We start from the raw sequence: 7,101 nt of genomic DNA on the forward strand, positions 1-7,101 counted from the left end.
GCCATCGTTCTGAGCTATTATGGGAGGAAATGGGGAGCTCTGGCCTACAGTATAATATTGTACATTTGAGGCCATCTTTATGAGTGCTAGTTTGTTTTCACTTTGCCAATTTAATCTCTTTTTGCCTTTTTTTCCCAACAGTATCTTCCTCAGCTTGTGCCATACTCCCAGAAGTGGCGGTTTAAAAGCAGGCCGTACAGTAGTGTTACAGTGACCCAGACAGCCACTGGACCGGCGGCAGCAGCAATGCCTCTCATCAGGGCCCACGAGTGTACAGAGGAGAGCAGGGCGCAGATTGGGGCTGAGCGCTCCACTGCACTTGCTGCCCCCTCTGCTCCATCAGCCCCTGATTAGCCACCAGAATGGCCAGTGTTCGGCACCACACAGGCACTGCAGACTGTGCGCTGCCTCTGTTCCTTGCTCAGGTACTACTATTACTACCACTGTTACTACTACTACCACAACTTTTTCCTTTACTACATCAAACCCCAGACCCTTTGGATAGGTACCTAAACAATACATAGCAGCAAATAGCAACACTCCCTTGATCCCCAGCTCTCTCCTTTTTCACCCCATCTCCCCCCCGTGTATTCAGCCCATTTGTTTTGTTTCCTTATATCAGGCCTAGCTCTAGTACTACAACAACTACTACTACTACTACTACTACTACTACTACTACTAAAGATATAAGTACTACTTTATCAGGCCTCAGACCATTTGCATTGCTACCATAACAATAGAATTTTAGCCTTTTTTGGGCCTTTGCTCCCGGTGCCAAAATCCCAATAGCAGCACACTCCCTGCTCTCCCAATATCCTCCATTTTGTACCCCCTGTCCACTCTCTCTATTTATTCAATCTTTTTCAGTTTTTGTCTCCTTAAACCGGCCAACACCGACTTTAATTTGTGGCTCATATTAAGGATAATGATTAATATGGACGTATACAATTTTTGGTTCTAAACAAAACTATCCTGGCCAAAACTCGCCCCTAGGAATTCATTGATATTTGTCCATTTACTTCAAACAAACTATTCTAACTTCTACACAGTTCAAATATTTCAATATACAAAAACTTAATTCAGCACAATAATAGAACTATATGTGTCATTTTATTCATCATGCATTATCTCCAGGTCCAATTTAGAAAAACAGTCCTATCAGCCCCTGATTAGCTACCAAAAAAGCTGGCATTGGCATCCACACATGCACTCCAGACTGTACAATGCATCTGAACCTTTCTTAAGTACTATTACTGCATCTACTACTACACATATCCCAGCTTCTTATGATTAGTATGAAAGCAATATATAGAAGCAACATTTCAGCCTTCTTTTGGCTTACTGCACTCTGTGCCAAAACCTCAATTGCAACCCCTTTCCCTCCCTCTTTCACCCCCCCCCCCCCTCCTTTTTCCCTGGCTCTTGCCCCAGTCTTGCACAAAGAAACACCAGCTTTATGGACTTAGGGCATTAAACCATAAAACAAAAACAACAGACAGAGGACAGGTTCTGAACACGCGCCACAGTGCTCCAGTGTTCCAGAGCTCCAACATAGGATCGTCTCATCAGGGCGCATTGTAAAGGGTTTGTGATTAGTGGGTATTGTTTTTTTTTGTTTCCGACGGCATTTTGGGTAGCCTCTGAAAAGAAAGGTAAAGGGGGGAAAAGAAGAGAGAAAGACAGACCGAAAGAGAGAGGGAGCTTGAGCTGGAGACGCGAGAAGGACTGCGCTCCAGCGAAAATGCTTTCCTGATGAGCTGCAACAATGCACTCACTCCCACGACATCAGCTCTCTGTAGGGAGTCTCCTCCTAATTTCCTCCATCCATAATAAAAAGAGCTACATTAAACAGTGCCATTAGTGCCAGCAATTTGCTTTATTCTCCACAGAAAGAGAAATGTTATCTGTGGCGGACAAACTTAACCCAATTAAAGCTCATTGTGCACGGGGGCCTTGCTGGATCTTCGGCTGATGCCACGGAACGAGGGCAGAGGCAGCCAACTTTGGGGAAGAAAAGGCGAGGAGGGGGGAGGAAAGGGAGCACGTCTGGAGAATTAGTGAAAGTAGGGAAGAGATAAATGTGTTTTTGAGGAAAAAGAGCCGAAGCGACGCAGTGTTTTCCTGCCCCCTCCTCTTGCTTGTTTTTCTTCTGTTGATGTTTAAAGAATCATGAAGGTTTAAAGGATTTGCGAGACATGGAGATGTGTTAAAATGAATGCAGGTACTTCAGCTCAACCCAACCCATCCATTGCCATCTCTACATTCAAAGGAGGGGTGTAGGGGTGTAGTAGGGGGTTATATCATCCAAGAAGAAGAAGGAAGGAGGGAGGGGGAGAGAAACGTACAAAGCCACACATTCCGAGGCACTCTGTCATCCCCTCACATTTTTGGTGTTAATTGTTGTGATAACACCTCTCGATTACAGGGGTTTAATTATCAACATGTTTGGCTGTTAGAGCAGGTACCTGGCACCGATCCTCCAAGTTTCGGGAGGGTGGGGAGGGGGGCGGTCGCAGAAGGTTTCTAATGAAGATTTCACTCACAGCGGCACGCTGGAGCACAGTGTGGCGCTCCGTTAACAAAACATCACATCGCATTTAAGGCCGACCCGGGTGTCTGCGAATTCTAACACAACAGCGCCAAGAATATTCATAGTGATACATTTTGATTGATATCCAGTTGTGCTGGGATGGCAACTGTATAGCTCTACAGAGGAAAGGGGCTTCAGGAAACCAAAAAAAAAAAAGCAAAAACCCACAAACACTTCATTCAGGTGCTGTGTTGCTGTGGCCGCAGAAGCATAATGGAAGACAGGGATGAAGTGTTTCTGTTTTTTAGTCAAAAATGAGCACCATGGAAGCGAGTTATCTGTCTCTATGTGTCTGTCTGGTAATCTCTCTATCTCCGAAGGCATTCATCAGTTGTAGCGGAGTTGTTTTTCTCTCTCTTTGTATGAGGAAAGAAAAAGCTCCAATCAACACCTCCCAGCTGGTGAAATGGAGCAGAACCAGGCCTCCATTACTTTGAGACTTGATGGATTCTTCACAGCTGCGGTCGAGTGTCTGTGAGCAGAGGCTGGAGAGACAAACAGCTGTAAAACATGCTCCGCTAAAGACATTCACCCACACGCTGACACTGTGTGCCATCAGTGCACGCACACACACATGCACACACAGTGTCACACAGATTTATTACAATCTCCCCATACCAACTCTCAGCTATCATAACTACTATTCACTCCTCATATTGTATAAAAGATACTTTCTCTAACCTTATATTACTCTTTCTTGTACAGCAACAAATGTGTAAAACACATCATACATGTACAATTCCTTCCTTCCCAAAATATTAGAATATTAGACTAACATTGACATTGACACCAATAAAAGCCTATTAATTAACACATAAGATGAAACCTACTTAGACAAAACAGGATGTAAACATGTATTTTGGTGCAGTTATTTAAAGGACCAACAGTATAAACAGGCCTCATTAAAACAGCAATCTTTAAATCTGAAAAGTTAAATTCCTTGAATATTTAGAAGAGATGCAATGGAGCAGTGAAAGCTTCTCAGCAAAAAATACATCTTAGCAATTCTTAGAAATCCTCCTAAATATAGTATAAATAGCTTTTTTTATATTTTGATTGAGAAGTTAGAAGTTTTCTATTTTTTTATATTGTAAATGTAATATTGAAGACATTTAAGCTATACAGGAACACATGTGGAATTATTTTGTAAGCAAAAAGGGTTAAACAAACCAGAACATGTTTTATGCTTTAGATTCTTCTTATTAGCCACATTTAACTGTGAGGACAGTTTTGCACACTCTTGGTATAATCTCAGTGTCTTCATAAGGTAGAGTCACCTGGAATAGTTTTCTCAGCATTTTTAAAGAATTTATTGAGGTGCTAAACAACAGTAGCTGCTTTTCCTTCACGCTGTGAAGCTTCAGCTTATCCCAAATCACAATCTCAGTTAGGTTTAGGTCAGGGGATTGTGGAGGCCAAACTTATTTTTGTTTATTACATAATTTCATGTGTTCCTTAACTGTTTTGATGCATTAATATTAATCCTTATTAAACCTTATAAGATTCTGCACTAATGAGAAATGTTAGAAATTTTAGATATTTAGGAGGATTTGACTTGGACTTTGCTAAGGTTTACATTTTTGCAGTGGGTGTAACCCATAAGCATTCACATGAAAAATACTAGCAAAGACATCCTAATAAATCCAGTCTTATAAAAATACAAATAACGTTTGTAGTAAGAAAATGTGGCAAGCATTGCAATGTACTTATGCATTCCTTAAGGCACACAAAATGGGTGTTTATGTCTAAGTATCAGCTATAGTTATTGATTTTAGAGGAAAAAGCTATGGAGATGGTTTTGTTAAGCACATTAAGAGGTTCCTTCACAGTTTCAAATGGAAGAAACCCTCAAATTTGCTCAACAATAATGATAAAAACAGTGTACAGCACCCACTGCTCTCAATCTGATTTTTTTTTTTTTTGGTTTTACATTGTTGCAAATATCTCAAGAGCACGTTTCTAAGTAAGATTTTTTAAAATGTATTATTTAGCAATTTAGTGTAGAAATTTTAAAGGTAATTAAATCCCATTCTTTCGCAGGCCCTAATTCTGGGTACAGTGAATCTAGACCACCATCTAGTGGTCAGAGCTCTTCTGTGCCTCTGGTTTGCTGATTAAATTGGAAAGTCTATTTCAGGTTCAGCTGAGGTGGCCTTCTGTGTTGTTTTTCTGTGTTGTTGAGAGAAGAATTAGAAATTATTAACCTAAAACAAACCCAAGGCTGGAATCACACAGCAGCTCAAGTGGCACAGGTTATTTTTTTAATTGTTTACACAGTATGTTTAATGTGACCTACATTTTACAATTATCTGAACAGTTTACACACCTAAACTGACACACATGCGCAAAAGAGCAATGCTGAAACATGAATTTTCAGTTTCATATTTGCCAGCATCAAAAGAGCTGTCGAAGATTTCCAGGGGCTGACAACTGGGGTTATCAACAAGAACAAATTTGAGCTTGCTGTAAAAAAGGCTCATAAATTTCCAGTTATTAGCAATAATGTTAATTTTAATGACATTAGTTAGGTTAAATTTAAACTGCAACTGGATGGTACCCAGAATAAGTATTAGACCTTAAACCCAACCCCCTGGAGCTGCAATGCACATAGTACATAACGTGCCACAAAGTCAAGCCTGAACTACACAGAATTCTCCTAAACAGTCCTTTACGGTCACTTATGTAAAGGCATATTCATTTTGGGTTAAGTGCCAGTTTTGAGCTATTCTGCAGTCAAGGCTGTTCTGCAGGCATCTTCATTGTACCTTTATTTTGTTTACTTCTTATTGCTTTAATAATATGAATGTTGTGCTGTTAATTTTTTATTCAGTCTTGCTGAGGCTGCAAAATGTCATGCAGTCATTTAGTTTATACTTTAGGACAATGTGTGCTTGATTATTAATTTATTTATTTAGAATACTGCATCTGTTTAGAGTCTAGGACTTTACTCAATACTGTTTGATCACTGTTATTAAATGTATAATTTCAGTAGTGTTTAAAAGTGTACACATATTTATACTGTAAACAGATATACATAATAGTAGGTATAATCCAAGCACAAGGCTTTTGGGCAGCAATAACAGCATTCAAAGGAGGTTTCAGGTCATGTACATCATCTAACAATTAATCTAAGCAGGAGTCCATGGCATCCTTACTGAGTTTGTCTCTGGTCGTATCAACTCACTTTGTTGATTTGTTTTATTTAATATTATTTCATGGTTTAATGTTGCAAAAATGTACAAAAGTATAATAACAAGCTTTTGCTACTTTTAATGCACTGCAAAATGCCACTTCGGTGTTGTTACTCATAGTAAACACAAAACACAAAAACACAAACACAGAAAATGGGACGGGTAGCAGCATTAATTTGAAGAAGATTATTAACATTGTGCCTTTTAAAAGCCAAAGAAAAAGTGCCAGGGTGCAGAGCTGGTCTGGAATTCCCTTTCTGATAATGGCCCTGCAACCTGAACTTTGAGAGCAAAATTTTAACCATTTTTAAGCTGATATAGATGATGGTCTGGGGATCCTCCCCCATAAATATTACTAATGAACTTTATACCATTTCCATTGATGCCAAACTTTCAACAGGTGGTTTTGACCTAATTGTACCTACAAAAGTGATTGAATTCAATTTTAGAGTCAGACAAGGCTCTCCTGTCAGCAGCTCTAGCTCTGTGCAGCTCACTGGGCTCTCCAAAAAACACTGTGTTTACACAACTAAGCTTAGTTCGGCAAACTTTTAACCACATTTGAACACAAGCAGCTACTCATCACACTTTAGCCCTACCGAATACAAGTCATTTTGACTAGCTTCCAACAACAGAGCCTGAAGTTTCATTACTTTGACAAAGCATATATGTGTGAATGTATATATACAATTTACCTCATTTAGATGCTTTAAAGTGTCACACAGGAGGGTTACCTGTTTGTTAGCCACATTTTGGACATGTTTTGAGTAGGAATCTAGCTGCTGTGCTGCAGGTTAATCTGCTTCTTTCTCTCTCCTGCTGCTCCCAACGCAACTCCTAGCCCCGCCCACTACTCAGGCTTTTGACTGACAGGCAATTGAACCAATCACCTTGCACCAACTAAATGAGTTGTGATGTTTAAGCACAAATAAATGTTTTTACATAATTTCTCTCTATATATATTTATTTAAATAACTGTGAAATTTAACAAAGGCTACATAATATTATATGTTAAATATGTTCTGAGGCGTCCCCTCAGATTTAATAGCGTCTCTGTTTAAGGTGGAACGAAAACGTCGAATGAAGGAAGTACGAATTGTATAAATGTAGCAGAAGGATTTAAGGTGGAACTAGTGTAATTGTGTGACAATTGCTGCAGCATTAAAGGTGGACAGAAACTTTAAATAAATAAACCCGGCAATTTTAAGCTATGATGAAGTGAAAACATCACAAGTTTACCTGACTGCTGTTCCATGACACTTTTTCGAGTTTCATGTCCTAAAAGATAGTTTTGCTCCGTTTTCTGATTGATATGCGACA

General features: G+C 39.5%; 1 protein-coding gene across 1 annotated transcript in view; it reads right to left on the reverse strand.

The window, feature by feature from the left end:
* The window catches only part of znf423 (zinc finger protein 423), a 209,821-nt gene extending 203,284 nt beyond the window's left edge, over positions 1–6,537 (reverse strand). The window contains exon 1 of the mRNA XM_049483701.1: positions 6,516–6,537. The gene's annotated coding sequence lies outside the window, so the exon portion shown is untranslated. The remainder of the gene's footprint in view (positions 1–6,515) is intronic.
* Between the last annotated feature and the right edge of the window lie 564 nt (positions 6,538–7,101).

This window comes from Astyanax mexicanus, chromosome 9, assembly GCF_023375975.1.
Source record: "Astyanax mexicanus isolate ESR-SI-001 chromosome 9, AstMex3_surface, whole genome shotgun sequence".
Lineage (NCBI taxonomy): Eukaryota > Metazoa > Chordata > Actinopteri > Characiformes > Acestrorhamphidae > Astyanax > Astyanax mexicanus.